Below are 24,925 nucleotides of genomic sequence, written 5' to 3' on the forward strand. Positions count from 1 at the left end.
AAACCCAACTTCATGTGCCCGATGTACAGTGAGGCCAAACAAACTGAAACATCAGTCTGGAGTAGAGAAGAGCCTATTGCAAGGGTCAAGAAAGGAGAACAGGCAGCTGTGCTCAACAGGTCTGAACTCCCCTATGATTTTCAGGGAAGAGTTTTTAAAGACAAAACTTAGGGTGAGGGCTACAGAGTGTGTGACTTTCTTCTGATTGGTTGGTGGTAAGGTAACAGGGTGATGTTTCTGGAATCTCAACCTTCTGATTCCAACCAATCTGGGGTCTATGGGCTTGTGGTCAGCACATAGTCACCATCCTCCAACTGGGTGAGGGCCTTAGTTTCTGTAGAACAACTCAAAGATATGAATCAGATTGTTATTTATATTCCTTCAGGAGGAACTAGGAATCCTGAAACTCTATTGTCCTCTTAACTGCTTGAGCCTACTCTTTGGAATTAGGGGAAGGCCTAGGAGACTAAAGCCTGTTTTTTTTCCTACCAGCAAGAAACAGGGGACACGGAGGGGTCCTGCAGGGTCCTGCTCACTTTCAATCCCTCCTTTTTTTGGACACTCCTCAATATTCAGAGAAAGAGGTTTGAGATAAGCAAGGGAATAATGTTTTGGATAGAGAGGTTAATCATAAAGTCTGCAGAGGAACAATATTAAGGGAACTCAGTTTATCTTACTGGTAATTGGTCTGTTCAGATTTTCTATTGATTCATGATTCAGTCTTGGTAGGTTGTATGTTTCTAGGAATTTACCCATTTCTTCTAGGTTGTCCAATTTGTTGGCATATAATTGTTCATAGTAGTCTCTTTTTATCCTTTGCATTTCTGTGGTATCAACTATAATGTCTTCTCTTTAGTATCTAATTTTATTTATTTGAGATACCTCTCTCTCTCCTTCCTTTCCTCTCTCTCTCTCTCTAAGTCTTCCTAAAGTTTCATGTATTTTGTTTCTTTTTTAAAAACTTGCTCCTAGTTTCATTGTTCTTTTCTATTGTCTTTCTAGTCTCTATTCCATTAATTTCTACTCTGATCTCTGTTATTGCCTTCCTTTTATTAATGTTGGGATTTATTTATTCTGTTTTTAGTTGCTATAAAGTTAGGTTGTTTATTGGAGATCTTTCTTTTTTCTTAATGTAGACATTTATTGCAATGAACTTTCCTCTTAGAACTGCTTTTGCTGCATCCTGTAAATTTTGGTATGTTGCATTTCCATTTTCATTTGTCTCAAGATACTTTTTTATTTTGTTTGTGATTTCTTCTTTGACCCATTGGTTTTTCAGTACCATATTGTTTAACCTACTCACATTTGTGAATTTTCCAGTTCCTTCTTGTAATTGATTTCTGATTTCATACCATTGTGGTTGGAAAAGCTGTTTGATCTGAATCCAATCTTCTTAAATTTATTAAGACTTCTTGGGCTTCCCTGGTGGCGCAGTGGTTGAGAGTCTGCCTGCCGATGCAGGGGACATGGGTTCATGCCCCGGTCTGGGAAGATCCCACATGCCGCAGGACGGCTGGGCCCGTGATCTATGGCTGCTGAGCCTGTGCGTCGGGAGCCTGTGCTCCACAACAAGAGAGGCCACAGCAGTGAGAGGCCCGGGCACCGCAAAAAAAAAAAAAAAAAAAGACTTCTTTTGTGGCCTAACTTATGATCTATCCTGGAGAATGTTCCATGTGCACTTGAGAAGAATGTGTGTTCAGCTGCTTTGGGATGGAATGTTCTGTAACTATCTGTTAAGTTCATGTGGTCTAATGCAGTGTAACGTGGCACCAGAGCCAAGCAATCAAGGGTTGCTTTCCCTGGGCAGCAGCCATAAAACAGGGACATCAGTTGTGTGTACAAACTCCTTCCAGGGAGATACTAGTGATTTGGAATGGGCTTCAGGGAGAATGCAGATATGATGTCTGATGGCTTCTCTGGTCTTGGGAGAGGTTTGCAGTCAGCCTCTAGATGTGTGCTAAACTAGAAGCCTGACTCTCAGGGAGCAGCCTCTAAAGTATGCAAATAGGTCTTTTTCAGGGAAAGGCTGGGAGATGGGCTTTTCTATCTGGTCTTCCTGTGCTGAACCCTGGGGTGCTAGCTGGTTAAAAACTGTTTGTTTTTTTTGTTACAGTCCTGTAGGAACCACAAATGCAAGCTAAATTGGACACCAGAGCCAGGTAGTCAAGAGGGGTGTCAAAACAACAGCAGCAACAAAAGCCAATGCATCAGATATATGCACAACAGAAGCCAATGCAGCAGCAGCAACAAAAGCCAACAAAATCCAATGCATCAGATACACAAGCCAATGCATCAGATATATGCACAAGCTCCTTCCAGGGAGACACCAATGACCCGGAGCAGGCCAGAGGGCATATGTGGAGACAACACCTGCCAGCCTCCCTGTCTCTGGGTAGAATCACAAATGTATGCTAAATTAGAATCCTGGCCCCCAGACAGCAACTTTTGCAAATAGACCTCTTTTGAGAAAGACTGGGAGATGGGCATTTCTGTTTGCTCCCTCTGTGCTGATCCCTGGAGGGGAGAGCCACAGTGAGTCCTCATGAGCCCATTAAGAACTGTTTCTTGTTTGCTATCGTCTAGTGGGTTTTGTAGACACAAGCCCCAGGGGCCTTTAGAAATAGTTGTTTTGGCAGCCCATTCCTCAGGTGGAAGTCTTAAAAGTTGTGGTGCTAGATTCTGAGTCAAAACCTTTTGCTCCTCAGGGTTTCCCTCCCAACTGTATGTTGCTGTAGCTGGATATAAGGTTTATGGCAAGAGTATATCTCAGCCTTTTCTACCTGTTTTGATGTGAGCAGTTTCTCATTTGCCAAATGTGTAGAAGTCACTCAGGTAGTTTTTAGATTTCTTTCAGAGGGAATTGATCCACGTGTACATACAGATTTCGTGTGTCCATGGGAGGAAGTGAATTCAGGAGCCCTCTATGTCACCATCTTGGACTGGAACCTTCAGGAGGAAGCTTCTTGACCTATGTCTTGTGTGGACAAAAGTGTTGCCTGCCATATCAATAAACAAAGGATGTTGTGGCCATCAAGCCATCAGCCACTGCAGCCACCCTCAATGGTGCACACCGTGGGGATTCAGGATGGAGAAAAACAGAATACTGGCCCCAGATAGTTAAGGTGCATATCAAAGGAATGATTTCAATGAGCCCAGATTCTCATCTTCCCATACATAGAACAGCACTAAATTCATTAACTTGAGATGTCTGTTTTTTCTTTAATTAGCAGTAATCTTCTGATGTTCAACTACCTGTTTTGTTTTGATTTGTTTTTTACAAAAACTCCCATATGTCCTGGCTCCTCCCTTACCTCTTTGGAACAGTCCCTCAGAGCTATCTGAGAGGCGGTATCCCAGACCTTTGTCCTCAGTAATGCCCCAAATAAAACATAATTCTCAACTTTTAGGTTGTGATTTTTTTTTTTTCAGTTGACAATTTACAATGATATTTTTGGATATGACACCAGAAGCACAGGAAACAAAAGCAAAAATAAACATGTGGGATACATGAAACTAAAATGTTTCTGCAGAGCAAAGGAAGCCATCAACAAAATGAAAAGACAACACAATGGAACAAAATATTTGCAAACCATATATCTGATATTCAAAATGTATAACAGACTCCTTTAGCTCCTTAACAACAACAAAATACCCAGATTTTAAAATGGGCAAAGGACCTGAATAGACATTTCCAAAGAAGACACACAACTGGTCAACGAGTATATAAAAAGGTGCTCAACATCACTAATCATCAGAGAAATGCAAATCAAGACCATAATGAGATATCACTTCACTCTGCTATGATGTCTTTATTTTTTTTTAAAGGTAAGTGTTGTCAAGGATATGGAGAAAGGGAACGCTTATACACTGAGGGTGGGACTGAAAATTGGTAGAGCCATTCTGGAAAACATTTGGAGGTTCCTGAAAAAATTAAAAGTAGAACTATCAGATGATCCAATAATCTCAGTTCTGGGTATTTATCTGAAGGAATTGAAATCAAGATCTTGCAGAGATACCTGCACTCCCATGTTCATTACAGCACAATTTACAATAGCCAAGATATGGAAACTACCTAAACGTCCATTGACAGATGAATAGTAAAGAAAATGTGGTATATACATACTGCTACAGATTGAATGTTTGTGCCCCTCCCACCCACCGCCCACCCATCTATTGAAATTCTAACACCCAAGGTGATGGAATTAGGAAACAGACTTTGGGAGGTGATTAGGTTATGAGAGCAGAGCCCTCATAGGTGGGATTAGTGTTCTTATAAAAGAGACCCAAGAAAGCTCCCTTTCCCCCTCCACCATGTGAGGACACAGTGAAAATATGCCATCTATGACAAGAAGTGGATCCTAACAAGACACTGGATCTGTCAGCATCTTGACTGTGGACTTTCCAGGCTCCACAGTGTGAGAAATAAATTTCTGTTGTTTATAAGCTACCAGTCTCTGGTATTTTGTTATAGCATAGCAGCCCAAACAGACTAAGATACATACAATGGAATATTATTCAGTCTTCAAAAAAAAAAAAGGAAATCTTGCCATTTGTGACAACATGGATGGACCTGGAGGACATTATGCTAAGTGAAATAAGCCAGACACAGAAAGACAAATACTGAATGATCTCACTTATATGTGGAATAATCAACCTCATGAAAGCAGAAAATAGAATGGTGGTTTCCAGGGGCGTGGGGTAGAGGAATGGGGAGTTGAGGGTCAAAGGATACGAAGCTTCAGTTGTGCAAGTGTGGTCAAAGAATGTAACCTGCTATTTCAGTAAATAAAGGATGTTGTGGCCATCAAACCTTCAGCTACTGCAGCCACCCCCAATGGTGTACTCTAAGGGGAACTCAGGATGAAAATAAACAGGATACTGGCCCTAGATAGTTAAGGTGCATATCAAAGGAATAATTTTAATGAGCTCAGACTCTTGCATCATACCATACATAGAAAAGCACTAAATTTATTAACCTGAGATGTCTGGGTTTTCCTTAATTAGCAGTAATTTTTTTTTTTTTTTTTTTTTTTTTTTGTGGAAAAGCCCAGCAATAATATTTTGATATTCGACTACCTGGTACATTTTTTTGCAAAAGCTCCAATATATCCTGTCTCCTTCCTTACCTCTTCAGAACAGTCCCTCAGAGCTATATGAGAGGCTGTATCCTGGACTTAAGTCCTCAGTAATGCCCCAAACAAAAATAATTCTCAACTTTTAGATTGTGCATTTTTTTCAGTCAACACAAGATAAATAAGTTCTGGAGATTTACTGCACGGCATTGTGCCTATAGCTAAGTTTTGTATACTTAAAATTTGCTAAAAGAGTAGATCTATGTTAAGTGTTCTTACCACACACACACACACACACACACACACACACACACACACACAAGATAATAATAAAGGGTGCGGGAGGAAACTTTGAGAGGTGGTGAATATGTTTATGGCCTTGATGTTGGGATGGTTTCATAGGTATATACTAATCCTCAAACTCGAATTGTGTACATTAAATATCTATAGCTTTTTACAAGTCAATCAGACCTCAGTAAAAAATTTTAAAACAATGTAGTGACTTAGAAGAACAACAATCATTTCATTATCTCCCTTGGTTCCTGTGGGTCAGAAATGCAGAAAGGGCTTAACTCCATGTTTCTGGGGTTTCATGCAATTGTAGTTGGATGATGGCTAGAGCTGGAATATCAGGGAACTAAAGTAGCTGGGGGCTGGCCAGGCATTCATATAGTCTTCTCTTCATATAGTTATGGGGCGTCTCTATGTCATCTCTCCACATAGGCTAGTTTGGGCTTCCTCACAACATGGCTCCCCATGGCAACTGAAGTCTCAAAAAATAAGTATTCTAGTAAACCAGGTTGAAGTTGCATTGCCATTTATCACCTGCCCAGGAAGTCATGCAGCCAATCTAGACTCAAAGAAAGGAAAATTAGACTCCATATACAGATGGGGCAGCAGCAAAGTCACATTATAGAAGAACACATGGGATTTGGATTGGGAACACACTCCATTTTGGAGAAAATTGATATCTAAACAATGTTACGTGTTTTGATCCATGAACATGGTATATTTCTCCATTTATTTTGGTCTTAGTATTTTTTTCTATTCAATATTTTATAGTTTTCAATGTATAGATCTTGTATGTACCTTCTGTCATATTTATTTCCATCTATGTATCTACTTCCATCTATGTATTTGATGATTTTGATGCTCTTGTACATAGCACTTTTACTTCATTTTAAATTGTTTATTGCCAGTACATAGAAATTAACTGATAGTTATATTGACCTTGTATTCTACATCCTTGCTAAAGTCACTTATTAACTCTAATTGTTTATACATTCTAGTGAATTTTATACATATACAATCATGTCATCTACAAACAATGAAAGTTTTACTCCAAGCTTTTCCTTGTTCTGTAGGATTTTTTATACATGCCTAGTTTTGAGGTATAAACAGCAGGATTTGTTTTCTTTTTTTCCCTCACCTCCAACTAAGATCAAGTCTCTCGAGACTAGATGCTGGCCGTCAGCATCTAGTGGGTATACTTGTGTTGCCCTTGACCACACTGCCAATCCACTGTGTGATGAGCATCTCCTTTTCAGATCTGGAGTACAATTTGACATGCAGAGTGTGTCCAGAGCAATTTTTAGTTTCTAGCAGGCATGCACCTACTTCATTCTACTGAGATAGCACATTCTTCCACCCGGTTCCCTATTCCTCTGACCCATGGAGTCACCTGCAAAACTGCAACTGATATTGTGTACTGCTATTAGGGATCTTCCTGTCTCCACCCCGCTTTTAGTGTTTAACTTGTAAATATTGCACCTCCCAGAATACAGCACAAAATTCCTTCCTCCTCCCCCTCCCTCACATACACACACATTTCCTGACCAGTTATTTCCTGGGAGGTGCTACCTCCAAATAGATGTATTACTAGCATCCTCAAAAAGCAGCACTTCCATAGCATATGGGTAAGCACTTTGTGTTCTAGTTGGTACAGACCTTGGATCTCTGTGTCTGTAACAAAAAGTAGGGGCAGCTGGTTTCCCACTGAGCTCAATTACATGAGCCATAACCTGGATAAGTTTGTACCAGTCCACTGTGTCCCACTTTATGATTAATGAAAATGCCTACCAGAATCTGGTCAAGCCATTGATTGGGTTGACACTTCCAGTGTTCTTCTGAGTTCTTGTCATTTTCTTTGTTTTCATGAGTAACATAAGACAAGTTGGGAGAGGCTGCCTCACACACTTCTAGTCAAATGGTGTTAAAACCAGAAGTCATTTCCTTGTGGCTAGCATTTTTTTATATATGTGTTTAGATTTGTCACTAGGGAGAGAGGCGAAGTGTCAGCAATCTGTGAAATAGGACTGCCTGGTTTGAGTTGTGCATGAATGGTGTAAAGAAATACACTGCAGAGGCCAGACCTCAGAGAATGCTATTGTTTTGTCACTGGTAGTGAGCTATTTACACAGGACCTGTTTTTCTGTATAAGCATCAGATGTTACTGTACTGACTTCAGCACAAAGAGACCCTCTTTCCTGTCTCTCCTCCCCTCAACCCCTCTCGACAAGTCACATTTTCTAACCACTGGGCCACTGTCTTTCCCATCAGTTGAAACCCCGACTCAATGTGTTCTCTGCAAAATGAAAACTCCAGTCTCAGCTGCTTATTTCTCAAGTCTCCTTCCTGGGTTTATTCTTTCAAAACCTTTGATCAGGCAGTTAAGGTTGGAGAAATGCGAGAGAACAGGGTGGTCCAGTAGGATCCACCAGAGGTAGAGGGTGAGCACGTAATTAAGGTATGTCATCCACAGGGGCATGAGGCCCACTCCTGGTGAAAGTTATTCTTAACTTCATTCTTACCTTAAAAAAAAAATTGTTTTTCAAAAATTGTGATCTCAAACTTGCAGCGTTAACATAGATTTCTCAAAAACATATTGGATGGTGATAGTTTTACAATTTCATTTTGGTAAAAGTTTCCAAAAGAGGGGTTGGGGCTTATTGAAAGATTTAAAGAATTTTCAAAGATTAATTCACTCATTCATTGAATAAATATTTATTGAGAATCGACTATGTTCTAGACTGCACTAGGTACATAAACTTCTAATGGGGAAAGATAGACAAAAACCAACAATGCCGGAAGTCCTCATGTAGTATAATTGTGGTATGGGTATAATAGTTATGAATTTAGATGAAGGAAGAGATCTTTTACTTCTCCTAAGTCAAATTAAATCTCTCTGGAGAGATTGCCCAGGTTGATGAAGTTCACCCTGGTGACCCCTGTTACCCTTGGGCTGATGTCATGCAGGAAAATAGCATAGGGACCATTCCTCAAGCTTGGTGGCTCCCACTTTGGCTGACTCTTATCCTGGCCCATGTTGCCCTGCAGTGGTAGCCCATTCTTCTGGAGGCTCCATTCTCTCTATCCAAGCTTGACCAATGAGAGCCGCCACCAAGGGTTCAAGTGTACAGACTTAGTGCCTGGATTCCATAGGCACCTTAGCAGTGATCTACTAGAAGCCTTGCCACTCCAGAGAAGATAGTGCTGTGTGGTCAGGCTCACAGAATCAGCAACCTTCTCCTCCAGCCCTGATCCCTCATGGTTCCAACGCTCACCCTGCCACCCACTCGCACCCAGGAGGCCCATGGTCTTTACATCCTTCTGGGGGTCCTTCCACTTAACATCCCAAGATCCTTGTAAGCCCAAGAGAACCTAGTGAGGGGTGGGGTGGGGTGGAAGGGCATCCATATCTGCATTTTGAGGTCAGACAAAACACCCTGAGATGGGAACAAAGGAGATGCTATGAGTGCCCTTGAGAAGCCTGCAGGATACTATCAGACTTCATGGGTGGCCCTGACCGCATCTGAGGAATCAGAGGAGGCTGCCTGGAAGAAGTGATATTTAAGCTGAGCCGTGAAGGAGAGTAGGAGTGAACTAGGAAAGTTTTCGTCTTGGTGGTGTGGAAGGTTTTGTGTGTGTGCGTGTGTGTGTGTGTGTTTCCTGAGAATGTTAGTAAGGGAGAGAAGTTTATTACTAGAATTAGAAGGATGACATTTTGATTGTGAGTATAGCTTGGTGAGTAGGGCTACTTCAACTAAATCTCACATTTAGATATTTCTTACCTTCTTGGGACTTTTGGAGACATTCCCAGAGGAACAGGTATTGGTTCTTACTTCCCAGCTGAATTCTGTAAGAGCCAGGGAATTTGGATATGTCTCCCAAATTTTAGGTTGTGTAGAATGATCTATAGAGGTAAATCATTAAATATGTACCAGACTCTCCTTTGTTCTAATTTTGATTTCTTTCAAATTGTTCACCACCACCACACATGTAAGAACACGTTTGGTGTTAAGATTCCTGTATGTGAAGATCTGCACAGGGAGAACCCCTCCCAAAGGGAGGCATACTCATCATTCCTCATTCTCTTAGTCACTGGGTTCACTATCTAGAGCCTTTGTAGCTTCTTTCAGCTGTAATGTTTTCAATCATTCTCTCTCTCTTTTTTTTTTCACAAGTTTTAAAAAGAAAGGGGCGAAGCAAGCTCTCTTTTCAGAATCAAAATGCAGAACAAATGAGAAAATGATGGTATTTAACCTTCCCAAGTTTGAGACCCCAAGAACAATGCAGCCAACTTTTATATTTTCAACAGCCCTTCTACATACAATCTGTCTTCTCTGACTTGGCTCCAAGTTCTATCCTCACTTTCAATTATGCCAATTCTATTGTTATTTAAAAGGAAAAAGCCTTCTTGGTTATTGTCAGAAACTGCTGTATAGCTTACCCCCACCAGCACCCAGGAAACTACAGACAGGATGGAGTGGAAGGTGGGCAGGACAGAGTCAGAGGCGATTCACCAGGGTCACTTAGTTCTTCCGTGAATCCGGTTGTTAACATTTCTATTATATTGTAACAATGACTACTGACTGTTATTTTCTGAGAGAAATGGTAGGGGGAATTCCTTTCTTTTGATGCAGCTAGTACATAAAACAGCGATCTCATCAGCTGAGCTGTCAGGGAGAATCCAAAGAGTCCAAGAGAGCTCTGAGATCTGAATAGTTACCATCACGGCAGGACTGTGTCTTCAGTGCCTCTTTGCCAAGGGTCCTGGTGGTGATAATGTCCTTTCTCGGAGAGATGACCCTGCAAGAGAGAAGCAATGACCTTTGTTTAGCTTGTGGCAGGTATAATGAGGGGGATGAGTGTTTACTGAGCCCACTCTGTGCCAGGCCCTGGATTTGAAGTTCGCAGGCCAGAGTTCAGATTCTTGCTCTGACGTTTCCTGGCTGTGTGACCCCAGAAGAATCATTTAATTTCTCTGAGCCTCAGCTTACACATTTGTAAAATGGGGATACATTGGTAGCTTCATCGCACATGGCTGATATAAGGATCACATGAGATAATTAATCAGAAGCTCTTTGTAAGTTGTGCCATGAGAAGGAATTGCTGGTTATCTTACTCAGTGTGATCCAACCACAATATCATAGAACCTGCCTCACCTGGAGGTCCAGTCTGGGGGAATTCCAAGGTCTTGCCCAACTGGAGAAGCAGGTCAACTGGCATATCCCTGTCTGGCATCCGGAGACCCATGAGAACTGGCAGGCCAGATCTCTAGTGATATGTACGAAAAGGACCAGGCGAGAGATACTGTGGGCAGACACATCTGCTCTTAGATCTGGGGTGCCATTTCAGGCATAGGCAAAGGCTGGGTTGTGGGCAGCAACCAGATTATGCTGAACTGTTTATTGCTATATCTGCAAACGTGCACCTGAAGGCTTATACGATTGCTCACAGGAAAAAATTAATTAAAAAATACCAGAGGTCCAGTCATACAAGAGTAAGAAATAAAATGACAACATCAAGTATCTTTCAGACCAGGATAGAAGTCAAAGGATTTTTGTTGCTGTTGTTAATTTAGAATTATATACATACTAAAAGGGCAAAAAATTAAGTGAATCGTGACTCACTGAATAAAGGCCACTAAACTCAGGGTTTTTTAATTAAAAAAAGATAAAAGGTCAACACACTCTTAAAACTAAGGGTAAAGTATAAATTCTCACTCATTAAAATTAAAAAAAAATCATTTGATACCATATGATATCACTTACATATTTTTCTAAAATATGACACAAATGAATTTAATGAAACAGAAACAGACTCACAGACATAGAGAACAGACTGGTTGCCAAGGGGGAGGGGAGGTGGGGGAGGGATGGATTAAGAAATGAACACAACATTGTACATCAACTATACTTCAGTAAAATAATTTTAAAAAGTCATTTGAATGTTCAGGATCTTATACTGCTGGTAAAGAGAAGGAAAAAGTGAGAGATGGGCAGAGTAAGGAAAAGAACAGGAAAAGCTGACCGGAGAGCAAGGCAGGGTAAGTGGTCCCGGGAGGCAGCAAGGAGGGCAAGCTGAAATAGAGCCAAAGAAACTGCTCTTGTCACTTGAAGCGCAGACCCCAAAGTAAGTTATTACTGACTGGTTTTCTGATTATTTCTCAGAGCCTAGAAATGGCTCATCTATCTGTTTTAGGAAGAAATGCTTGTTGTGAAGGAATGGCTTAAGTTTTAGGAATTTTCTTTGTGTGATCTTAGTTGTAGCTTCAGATCTGTTGGTTTACTTTTTTTTCCCATGTTCCTGCTGGTGGTCAATAAAAGTGAGCAGAGAGAAAGAAGTGGGCATGCCCTGCCTTACTGGACAGCTATTCCACTGCTTTGTGCCAGAACCCCAGAGATTCAACTTGGAATAGCATCCCTAGAAGATCTGACTGAAGAATCCTTAGGATCAAAAATGTGCCAAGTACATGTCAGTTCAGATATCTGCCCCTGATGATGCTAGTAACAGGTTGGATTTAACAGGCCGGAGGATGATAACATGGATATAAATTAGTGGTCTCACCTTTCTCCTTTCCATACCATCCATCTGCACACCACACCCCTGCTGGGGACATCTCTCATCACAGGTGGCCGTTCTCAATCTCTCACTGCTAGAAGAGCACATCAGACTCTGAGGGCAGGTCAGACATGAAATGTAAAAGCCCCTCCCCAAGGTTTCTGTGTCCACCCCCTTCACTAGTACTGATATTATGCTCGAGAACAAGCCAGCATCACACAGAAAGTCACTGTCGCTGCAAACTGTGCTTTGTCAGTCCTGCGGTTGTACCATTTTAGCCTCATCTTCCCAAATTGGGCAGACATTGCACCTGCCTATCCCCATGAGGTGACAACAGTTGCGAGTCACAGCAGTGACATCCACCATGCACTGAATGGCTTCCATGCATCCGGCTCTGATTACACCCTTAACACACGTCATCTCATTTAGTCTTCCTTATTGACTCTGTGTGCTGAGTGTTATGACTAGCCCCACTTTATAGGTAAGAAAATTGCCAACTGGAAAGGTTCAGAAAGTTGTCCTTGGGTCATTAGTGCCAGAGCTAGGATTTGAACTCAGAAACTTGAGAGCCCGTTCCACATAGTCCCAGGCACGGTCTTTCCCTGTAGAACCACCTTGACTTTTATGATATAAAGACTCCTTTGTATGGGGCTTCCTTGGTGGCACAGTGGTTGAGAGTCCGCCTGCCGATGCAGGGAACACAGGTTCGTGCCCCGGTCCGGGAAGATCCCACATGCCGTGGCATGGGCCCGTGAGCCTTGGCCGCTGAGCCTGCGCGTCCGGAGCCTGTGCTCCGCAACGGCAAAAAAAATAAAATAAAGACTCCTTTGTATGATAAAACTTCTATCCTTTTATAGGTCTGATTTTCTAACAGGTGGGGGTTTGAATGAGTACCTTAAAGGAAAAGAGTGTTCCAGCGTGTGAGAGGTTGGGTGGAAGGGAGGGAGGACGAGGCACGGCCATGAAGACATGGGTGCTTCCAGCCTAGAATGAGCTTATTGCCAAAGGTCAGAGGTCATTTTTTCCAGCTGACCGAGGCACTGAGTATGCCCCCATTTCCTGGGAAATGAATGGACAATTCGGGGCCTAGTCAGTCACTGCTACTTCTCAGCCTTTAAGCCATAAATCTAAAACAAATAACAAACAAGGGAAGCTCTTTAAGACTCCCTCAGCAATCTAGTCTGCTTGATTTTTATTCAGGGAAGATGCCAAAAAATCCCCGACTCACTACAATTTGTTTTTTTGTAAGAAACTGAAAAGAGGGAAAACTCAAATGTTTCTGCTCTCCCTCATTTGAACGTTTCGAATCCAAAGTAAACAGGGGACCTCTGTCCTTTGTGTTGGATGGTGGTAGACACAGGGCCCTTGTTCCAGGAGCACAGTGTCTGCCCATCACAGGCCCCAGTGCACACTGAGGCCCTGTGTCTGGGCCAGTGGTACGGGCCCCGATTCCCCCATGCTGTGCAGCAGTGCACACAGTTGGTGTTCAAGCTTCATCTCTCCCCGACCCCCGTGATCATCTCTACCTCAATGAAAAAAGAGAAACCCTCTCATCGCTCACCCTCGGGGACACTGAAACCCGTGCAACTGTGCTCAATGCTTTTCTTGCTGAGAGAAAGCAGTTTGTTTCTTATTGCAAAAGTGAAACAAATTCATTGTGGAATATTTAAATCAGAAGACGAAGAGAGAAGAATAGACAAAGAATCACTCAACTTAAATACCCAGACATAAGTGCTAACCATTTTGGTGTATCTATAGCCTTTATCTGTTTCCTGATGCATGTATAGTAACATATTTATGGGGGGAGGAGCAACATTTCGATCATACTGTACATTGCTTAGGGATGTATTGTAAATCATCACCCAAAAAAATGTCAATTGGATTAAAGAATTAATTGTAAAAGGTGGTGGAATAAATACAGATGAATATTTATTTCAGTTGTTAACCTGGGGCCCATGCATAAACTTCAGAGAGTCTATAAATGCATGTAATCATATGCACAATTTGGTACACAAATATAGATAAAGATAAGGACATAGATAAAGACTTAGCTATACGGGGGCAGCAGGGAAGATAGTTCATAGTTTTCACCAGATTCTCCAAGATATATGTGACTCCAAAAACCAATGACTTATATTAACTTGGCTTGGGGGAAAATTCCCAGTGTAGGAGACCATCTACCACACAGCTGGTAGGAACGTGAATTGGTTAAACATTTCTGTAGGGCAATTTGGGTAATCCTGTGTGTGTGTGTGTGTGTGTTTGTGTGTGTGTGTATGATTTAAAATATCCATAAGAACATATTATGAAGTTAAAATAGTGCAAAGCAGTGTAAATTGGAGAGCAGAGATAGACAAATTATTAATACAGAATACAAAGCTTGGGGGATGGGCAGGATCAAGAATATAACAGATCTGTGGTATGATAAAGGTATTATTTCAGATCAGTAGGGAAAGAATGGATAAAGTTAATGGGTATCAAAAACCTTAAGATTCTTCACCAAATCAAATTGTATGGAGAATGTTATAGAATAGTGGTTAGATTAGCATCCTTGTTTGGTTCCTGCCTCTAATGTTTTCATATGAAGAATTTTACACATGCTGATTTGATGTAGGTATTCCTAATGTCAATGAGGTAGTCTATATCTAAGATATTTTTCCTGTAACTATAGAGATAATTACATTTTATCTTTGATGCTAAAATGTAAAAAAAAAATTTGTAACTATGTGTAGAATGGATGTTAACTAGATTTGTTGAGGTGATAATTCAAAATATATGCAAATATCTGATCATTATGTTGTACACCAGCAACTAATATAATGTCAATTATATGTCAATTTTTAAATGTAATTATTTATTAATAAAATATTACCTGAATTACCAGAACAAACTCTACTTGGTCCTAATATATTGTTTTTAATGACATTTTGGATTTGATTTGCTAGCATTTTATTTACTTTTTTTTCATCTTTCCTCTTAAGTCAGATTGGTCGTTACAGCTTTTTTTTTCTTTTTTGTTTGTTTTTGCTACTTCTGTTAGTTTGGTATATCAGGGTTGCTTTAGTTTGAAAAACTGAACTGTGACACTTTCCAGCCTCTTTTATGTTCTGGAACACTTACTTAAACAGCAAAGACATTAAATTCCTTGAAGGCTAAAAGAAATATACTTTATAATTCTGTGGAAACGGCATCTTTTATGGAGTAATTTTTTAAAAAACTTTTCCATTTCTCTTCTGATTATTAGTTGTTTCTAGTTTCTACTTCTTCTTGAGTTGATATGGCAATTATATTTTTCCTAAAAAATTTATTTATTTTAATGAAATTATTCAAATTCATTGAGTTATACATTACTATTTTCTTATAATTAAAAAACTTTTCTACATATGTTCTATTTCACATCTCATTCCCAACACTATAAATTTTGTATTTTCTCTTCACTCATGATTAATCTTGCCATGCTTTTATTATTCTTTTCAAAGATGCTCTTTCATTTATTCTGATTTTTGCCTTTTTTTTTTTTTTTGGCTGCGCCAGGTGGATCATAGTTCCCCGACCAGGGATTGAACCCGGGCAACAGCAGTGAAAGCATCAAGTCCTAACCACTGGACCGCCAGGGAACTCCTTGATTTTTGCCTTTTTTTTTTTTTTTGGCTGCGCCAGGTGGATCATAGTTCCCCGACCAGGGATTGAACCCGGGCAACAGCAGTGAAAGCATCAAGTCCTAACCACTGGACCGCCAGGGAACTCCTTGATTTTTGCCTTTTCTAATTCACTAATTTTTGCTTTAATTGTGACCCCACATTTTGGCTTTCCTTAGATTTATTTTATTTTTTAATTTCTATTTCAGTAAAGTTGTTACTTCATTTAGTTTAATTATTTTTTAATAATAAAAGAAAATCTGTGGCTACAAATTTCAGCTTTAGCCGAATCCCAAATATTTTGACTTTGTTCTCATCACTATTTTGAAGTATAATTTTAATTTTCTCTTAGATCCAATAGTAATTTAGGAAAAAATGTTTTTATTGTATGTTTAAGTTGTCCTTTGTTATTAAATTCTAATCTAATTGAATTATAGTTAATGACTGTAGCCTAAGAAAGATGTTTTTTCTTCCTGGAATTTAAGGTTTCATTTGAAGGTCAGCAAATGTTCATTTCTTAAAAATCTTTAAGGATTTTTGAAAGGAATGTATGTATATTTGTAGAATACAAAATCTTAATTTGTACATATTAAATTAATTACATTAGATAAATTATCCAAATTCATTGTAAATTTACTAAGTTTTTATTTTCCTTTTGAGGTGCCACAGAGATGCTCCAGTTTCAAAAAGGGTATCCCTTATCTATTGTTGCATAACAAACCACCCCAAAATTTAGTGGTTTAAAACAGTGACATTTTATTATTTCTCAGGATTCTGAGTGGGCTGGGTTCACTCTTACAGCTGAATTCAACTGGTGGATCAGACAGGGGCTGTGTTCAGGACTGGTGGCTTGTCTCTGCTCCACATGGCCTGTCATCCTCCAGTAGACCAGATTGAGCTTCTGCACATGGTGGTGGAACCATTCTAAGACAGCAAGCTCTAATGCACAGGAGTTTTTCAAGTCTCTGCTTGTATCTTCCCATTAACTGAAGTCCCATTGAACTAAGAAAGACACATGGTCAAACCCAGACTCAGTGTGGGAGGAGGCAATCCAAGAGCATGGGTATCGGGGAAGTAAGCGTCATTGGGGACCATTGATGTGAGAGTCTAGCACACAAAAGGATGAAAATTTGTTCTTGTAGTTCTCCTTGCATTTCTAATAGTTTTGACCAAAATAATCTTGTTTATATATGAATTCATTTTTGTGCTACAAATTTTAGTTTTCTCATAATTATGTTACCCTACCACATTCCTTTTGGTTTGCATTTACAGTTTTTGATTTTATATCACTGACAGGTGAGTTTTTTAAAAGCCTCTAGTTGAAAAAAAAAAAAGCCTCTAGTTGGATTTTGTATTTTAAAAGGGGAATTAAAACTATTCATGTTTAATTGGAATACAGATACATTTGTGCTTACTTCTACCATCTGATCATATGTATCATTTTTTACATTTCTTGGACTTTTTCCTCATTCCCTTTTCCTGCTAACTCAATATATCTCTCTCTGCTCCCTTTTTTCCTCTAGAAATTTGGATGTTAAATGTTGTATTTTTATTCTATTACTAGTGACCTTTAAATCTTTGAATGAATTTATATATCTATCAAAGAAAATAATTTTATAGTAGTTATTAATTCTCTTCAGTGAGTGATAACAAAATAAGCACATTTTAATTTTCCCTTCTATGCCACCCTGTCCCTCCAGTTTCTATAACAATAATCTGGGCCTTTAGATTTAGATTATTACTATGATTTAATCCTGACTACTAATCCATGTATATATGTTTTCTTTCAAGAATTATCTTCAATAGTTTTATTAAATTTCCAACCATACCTTCAGCTTCACCTAACAGTGGCTCAGACATTAAGGACATTTAATTACACCACATAGAAAGGAGAGTGAATGGAAGCAGGTCTATGGTTGGTTTAGCAGGTCTACGTTTCGTTCAGCAGCTCTAAAATGCCAAGGTGCTCTCAGATTCTCTTGGCCTTTTCCTCATGGTCACAGGATGGATGTCACACTCCAGATACTTCATCCTTAGACAACCATCTTCAAGACAGGAAGAAAGGTCAGGTTACCTCATTGCCTGGCTTCAAAAAGAAAACTCCTAATAAACTTAACCAAGGAGGTGAAAGACCTATACTCTGAAAACTATACAACACTGATGAAGGAAATTGAAGATGATACAAAGAAATGGAAAGATATCCCATGTTCTCGGATTAGAAGAATTAATATTGTTAAAATGGCCATACTACCCAAAGCGATCTACAGATTTAATGCAATCCCTATCAAAATATCCATGACATTTTTCACAGAACTAGAACAAATAATCTTAAAACTCATATGGAACCACAAAAGGCCCCAAATTGCCCAAGAAATCTTGACAAAAAGAGCAAAGTCTAGAGGTTATACCTCCCAGACTTCAGACGCTACTAAGTCTGAAAGCTACAACAAATAACATACAAGGGAACTCTCATATGGCTATCCTTGTACTCTGTTGGTTGAAATGTAAATTTGTGCAGCCATTATGAAAAACAGTATGGAGGTTCTCAAAAAACTAAAATGATCCAGCAATTTCACTCCTGGGTATATATCTGCAAAAAAACTAAAACACTACTTTGAAAAGATAATCTGCACTCCAATGTTCAAATTGGGTTAAGAAGATGTGGGGTGTATGTGTGTATACAAGATGTGGTATACACACACACACACACAATATGTAATATTATTCATCTATAAAAAGAACGAAATTCTGTTTGCAGCAACATGGATGGACCTAGAGAATATTATACTTAGTGAAAAAAGTCAGAGAAAGACAAATACTGTGTGATATCACTTATATGTGGAATCTTGAAAAAATACAAATGAACGTATACGCAAAACAGAAATAGATTCACAGATACAGAAACAAACGTGGTTACCAAAGGGGAGAGGGAAGGGGGAGGGACAAATTAGTGGTATGAGATTAACAAATACAAACTACTATGTATAAAATAGATAAGCAACAAGGATATACTGTATAGCACAGGGAATTATAGCCTTTATCCTGTAATAACCTATAATGGAGTATAATCTGCAAAAATACTGAATCACTATGCTGTACACCTGAAACTAATATAATATTATAAATCAACTATACTTCAATTAAAAGGAAAAAGAAGCAGCAGCAGCAAATTTCTACCCAAGAAGCCTAACAGGAGACTTTCCTGACATTTTATTGGCCAGAACTTAGTCACATGTCCAGCCCTAAGCCAATCATCAACAATGGGCAAGGAATCCTCTTGCTTCATCCCCTGGGTCAGCGCAAGCTGTCAATCACACAAAACTGGGATTCTGTTAGCAGGAAGAAAAGGAAAATGTCCATTCTATTGGCATCCAACAGTGAGTGCCACAATATATTAAAAATCGGGAGTAAGGCTCGACAGTGTTACTGCTTTATCATTCGCTGCCATTTCCGTTACACTATTTCTTTTACATTACTGAGTTTATTTGCTTGGCTGGAATATTTTCGGTGGAGTCTTTTTATTTATTTATTTTTCCATTGGGGTGGTACATGAATGATTTACATTTTTTATAGCTGCTTGTCTGAAATAGCTTGGTAAGAAACAGAATTTTGTGTTACAATCATTTCCCCCCCAAAATGCATTTTCCATACATATTGCTTTGTTGGTTTTGGCATTTATGCAGCAAACATGAAGATGATGTGTTTCCTTCAGAGGTTACCTGATTCTTCTGCCTGTTTGGCTTCACAAAGAAGAGAGCACTTTACTTGTCCATTGTTGAATCCCTAGTGCCTGGAACATAACAGGCTTGTCATGGACATGTGTGGAATGAATGGATGAAAGAAAAAAGAGCCAGGTGTCTGTGGGAGACTCCCGAAAGAGCCCCTGCATTTAACCTGCACGTTGAAGAGTTTCTTTCCCCTGCACGTGTAACCACATAACGCTAGCTGGGATCCAGTGCGGCTGCCCTCACCACGGCCCCCTCGGCAATGTGCTCTCTGTGCCAGGCATCAAATGTGAGCGCCCCCGCCAAGGGGTCCCTGCCCTGTGTGCACCCCGGTACCTGGACACTCCCTGGATTCTTCAAGAGGATGGAGATTTGCCCCTCCTGCCTTTTCTGTGGCTCATTTCTGCCTACAGCCTTTGTTACAACCAACCTCAGGAGCATTGCTGGGTTCTGATGGGGGTGGCTCCCTAGAGATACCTTTCTTTTCTGTGAGGTAAATTGAGGGCTGTCAAAGCCTTCTCTCAAACTGGTCTCATCTGCGTCGTCTTATGTTATGTGGGTGGAATCCTTTTTCAGTTTTGAACAATGGCAGATTTCCCCCGTCATTATTTTCCTTTGCCTGTTGCGATGGGAGTTTGAAAGAGAGGCAGGAGACGTTCAATGTGATGGTTTAAATGTATGTCACAGAATAGAAGTCTGTCCTTGCATTTTTTATTATCTCAAAATCCCCTCCCCCTTATAGATCTGTGGGATGTATATCCCCCTCCCCTTATTGAGGACCCCTCCTGTCTTGGGACACAAGAACAGTTTCTCCTCTATCAGCAATATGCTCCCTTTTTGGCTCTCTGTTAAAAATATTTTGGATATCCTGGCTTTGTCCTTCTCTGTCTCATATATTTAAAAAAATATTTATTTATTTGGCTGCGTCCAGTCTTAGCTGCGGCACGTGGTCTTCTCTAGTTGCAGCGTGTGGGTTTCTCTCTAGTTGTGGCGCATGGCTCTAGGGTGCACCAGCTCAGTAGTTGGGGTGTGCAGGCTTAGTTGCCCCGTGGTATGTGGGATCTTAGTTGCCCGACCAGGGATAGAACCCATGTCCCCTGCATTGGAAGGTGGCTTCTTAACCACTGGACCACCAGGGAAGTCCCTCTGTCTCATATCTTATCTCTCATAATCTTTTTCCTTTTCCTCTAAGTTTGGGGAGACTTTTTTGAGTTTATCAGGCAGATTGACCCATCACTAAAAAATATTTAAGTCTGTTTTGCAGCTCTCTTTCTTTGATTTTTCCTTCCTCAATTCTTTATATATTTTTTCCTGTCTCTCTTTTGCTTCTCTTGATCATCACTACTCTTTCCCATCAATACCATTAGTTTCACCTGCGTAAGGATAGCTAGGCATTTGATTTAGGACTTTACCCCGGCACTCCTGAGAATTTGGAGGGCAATCTTCCCAGTCTTCAGAAAGCTCTGGCTGTACGGCTGAGGATGCAGGAGGTGGGGGGACAGCAGCAAGGACAGAATTGAATGCATAGCAAGTGTGCTTAATGGAATGGTTTGGCATCAGCTGTGCTGAATCCTCTGGGTACCTCTCCTGCATGCTGGTCAACTAGGCAGTTCACGAGCTATATGAGAAGATAAGGATTTTAGTTGTAGCAGCCGCCTGGTAACTCTGAGTCTTAGAGACTCTGACTAATACCTTGACATCTTGGAGCCACTTGGACCACCTGTGGAACCATCAACCTCCAGACTTCAATACTGGGCTTTTGAGCCATCCTGCAATATCCCTTGTGAAGGAAGGATTCAAGCTGAATTACACAACTTGAATGTGCATTCCCAAGGTAGACCTGAGAGCTGGGAGATAGATGGAAGATGTCAGCAGAAGGTCAGACCAGTCTTCCGACAATACTGGCATGAAAACCACCTAGGTAGCTGAGGACAAAGCAAACGCCTCTGATGGCTTCTTACCTCGCCCATTATGCTGGTGATGAAAACTGTAAAAGTGGACTCCGCATAAGGTTTCCTACTTTTTCTTTTGGCTAGAGATAAGGAATACACTAATAGCTGAGGCTTTGCAGGGGGCTGATACTCGAACAATACCTTACTTTGGATTAGATTTCTTTTCCTAAATCCCTTAACACATTAAAACCTCACTCTGCCTGAACACAGTTCTCCAGAGTCCTTTATAAAACCTCTCTCTCGGGCTTCCCTGGTGGCGCAGTGGTTGAGAGTCCGCCTGCCGGTGCAGGGGACACGGGTTCGTGCCCCGGTCCGGGAAGATCCCACATACGGCAGAGCGGCTGGGCCCGTGAGCCATAGCCGCTGAGCCTGTGCGTCCGGAGCCTGTGCTCCGCAACAGGAGAGGCCACAACAGCAAGAGGCCCACGTACCTCAAAAAACAAACAAACAAACAAAAGCTCTCTCTCTCTCATACACAGATGACATCTGACCTTTGACATCCTACTGAGTCAGGCACCCTTTCCTGTTTTTCCTCTGAGTCCCCCTGTCTACTGCTGCCACCGAGGAAGGTCCTGCAGCCACCAGAAGCCTTCTCTGCTCACTGCCCTCCAAGGCTTGTCTGCAGGAATTGTAATTCCTTCAATGCAGTGGCCCATGGCAGTGCTTCCTCCCTAAGAATGTCTGGGCTGTTTACTCACTCATATCTGGGTTAATTGCCCATCTAAACAGCGAGTTCTGCTGGCCTGAATCATTCAGGGAAGACTCTGATGCTAGTGGTCCCACAATCACTTCCACAAATGAATCAGGAAGGAGGGGGCGGCTGATTACAGTGAAGAAGGAGACTCTTTAAACATACACTCTGTAATAAGCATGGAGAAGAAAGGAAAGGGGAAACTGACTGTGGGACTTTGCTGGCCTCTGAGCAGAAGATAGAGTAGTTCTCCTGTTTGCACGGGGAGAAAAGGCTGTGCTTGGCTTTACAGAAGGTATTATCCTTGAGCTCAAGGCCAGCTGAATCAAGCATGTGCAGCAGTAGCCCAGGCATATTCTTAGGAGGAAGGCCACACGCTGGTCAGTCTCCACACACACAGAAACAGGACTTTCAGTGGCCACACGAGACAGCTACTGTGCCTGTAGGTAAAGGAACGCAGCGGCGTTCTCTATGCAGCATCCGGGGGCTACAGCTGGAATTTCACTCAGCTTGGGGTGCCATTATTCCATACCGCTAAAATACAAAAACATCACAGCTTCCTCTAGGAAAAATGATTTCTTCCCTCTAAATCGCATTCTGTCATTTTTTTTCTCATTCTTCTTATACCACAGGCTGAGAAACAAATTCATAGCTCCTGACTTACCTGTGAAACTATCCCCTGTAGGAAGGTGTACACATGCACAAGCAAAGAACTGATATGGAAATGATTAAAAAAAAAAAAAGACACTGGTAGGAAATTGAGAGTGGGAAAGTTATGTCCACTGAGAGAGTTTTTCTTTAAGCAATGTTATATTTGTTGATATTAAATAATGTGCTAAGCATACAAATAAATTCTTCCATTTAGTCCTCACGTCAACCCAGTGAGTTCAGTATTATCCTTATTAAAACCATGGGAACTGAGGCAGCATGGTATAGAAGCCAATACAGAGGCTTTGGAACCGGCTCATTTTGCTTTCAAAATCGGGCTCTGCCAATCGCAGGCTTTGTTTCTCTGGGTAAGTTACTAAATTCTCTAGGTCTTGATTGTTTTCATATAAAAGGAGGATGGAATCTACCTCATGGGGTTGTTGTGAGGATTAAATCAGATGTACAAGATGCCAGAGTGTTAACATTTTAGGATATTGGGTTTCCTCCTAGTTCTATAAATGTCCAAAAATTATTTTTCAGTTTACAAAAAAATGTTGTAGATGTTTAGAAAAAAACTTCAACGCCTGATTGTCTCTTTGACTTGAATGATTTGGATGGTTGATAAAACTACAGATGTGGACTGGCTATTGACAATTTGAGGGAAGAATTAATGATTTCCAAGCATCAGAATGTCCTTTGATGTGAGTACTCTTTAGCCTGCAAGATATCAAATTATATTCTGATTACAAAGATTTTACAACGCTGAAGGGGACAAGCTCGTTGTCTTGATTCTGCTGCTACTTCCCTCCACCCAAGACTTTGTGTGCAGGCAGAGGGCAGAGGAGGGGAAACTGCTGAACCTGACTCTTGCCAGTTTGGACAGTCAGCCCTCAGCCACAGTGAACTTGATGTGTGTGTCCCAGCAGGAAACAAGCTGACAGGTCAATTCTCCACTCCTAGTTGGGGGTCCTGGAGAATAGGAGAAGGGTGTGCAGAACTCCTGATTTCTTTCCTCCTATAGACAAGGCAGGCTAGTCTAGAGGAAGGAGACAGAAGAGCCACTGGAACAGGTCAAGACCAGTCTGAAGGATGAAGACACAGATGCTGAAGGGAGTCAGGGACCACTCACTAAAGAGAGTGTGTGTATGCTCTGTACATGCATACGTGTGGACTTAGGAAAAGATGTACACAAGGACTTATCATGAAACCCTCACCACCAATCATTAACGGTTGAAAGAGCAGCAAACTATCCTCTGACAAATGTATTGCAAAGAATGGTTTCTCAGAGTAAATTTACACTGTTTTCAAAATCCCTTTCTACACGGTGTTTCCTGCTCAAATGTTGAGGCCAATGGCCTGGTGCTTCCTTTTTGAAACTCAGCTCCTATGAAATAAACAAACATCAACTCTGAGAGTCTGAGCATTGCGCCAAGGAAACAGAAAGAGATTTTGCTCCCTGTCCCTTCAAGGAGAGTGGGTCTACCCTGAGCAGGTAGGCTAGAGAGACCAGGAGAAGACTTAATCCTTGAGCTCGGGGTATCTGGAGAATACACCAGTCACAGCCTCTCAAGGGCACACTGTCCCCTATGGATGGTCCCTAGGGAACCTATAATTCTTCCATTCTCTGCCCAGAATGTCTTCCCTCTGTCCCCTCTACTTCCCCAAATTCCAGCACCAGGGGCCAGCTCAAGGCTACAAATCCTTGAAAGAACCACTCAGGTAGCTCCTGCCCATACACATCCTCTCTCAGGGACATATGGCTGCATGCTACCTTGTTCTCGGCCTCAACGGCCTGTGGCGGGATGGGGTGGAGTGGTCTGGGGGTACTGGTGGTGATAGATAACCAGGTGCCCCACAGCAAAGACCCATCTTCGTTGTCAGCATCAGACCAGATGCACGAAAGCACGCTGATCTTAACAACGTGCCGCCTGAGAACGTGGGGTGGCTGTGCTCCCGCGGCAGGCGTCCCGAAAATCCAGCGTTCTCTCGGATGGGGGCGCAGGTGGGAAATCTGGTTGAACAAATTCTTCGCTCGATTCTGGGGAGCACTTTCCTTGGGCCAAGTCTTGACAGGGGCAGGTGAAGCTCGCAGGTCCCGTTCCGGGTCGAGTCTCAGCGCCTTGCCCGGGAGAGCCCCCGGCAGCTGCCGTTGGCGCAAGTGACAGACGCCAGGGCCGCTCCGCTCCCCTGCCTGGAACCTAGAAGCGGCCACTGCGCCCGGCCGCTCGGGCTCCGCACTGAGCTGTTAGTCTGAGGGTGGTGTCTGAAATCAGGCGCTTCCTGCCTTTCCCTCGGCCTGGGTGCCCGGCCCGCGCCGCGGACTTCGGAGATTCCCGGGTAGCGCCGCGCCGCGCCG

Source organism: Neophocaena asiaeorientalis, unplaced genomic scaffold (assembly GCF_003031525.2).
Source record: "Neophocaena asiaeorientalis asiaeorientalis breed wild unplaced genomic scaffold, Neophocaena_asiaeorientalis_V1.1 scaffold303, whole genome shotgun sequence".
NCBI lineage: Eukaryota > Metazoa > Chordata > Mammalia > Artiodactyla > Phocoenidae > Neophocaena > Neophocaena asiaeorientalis.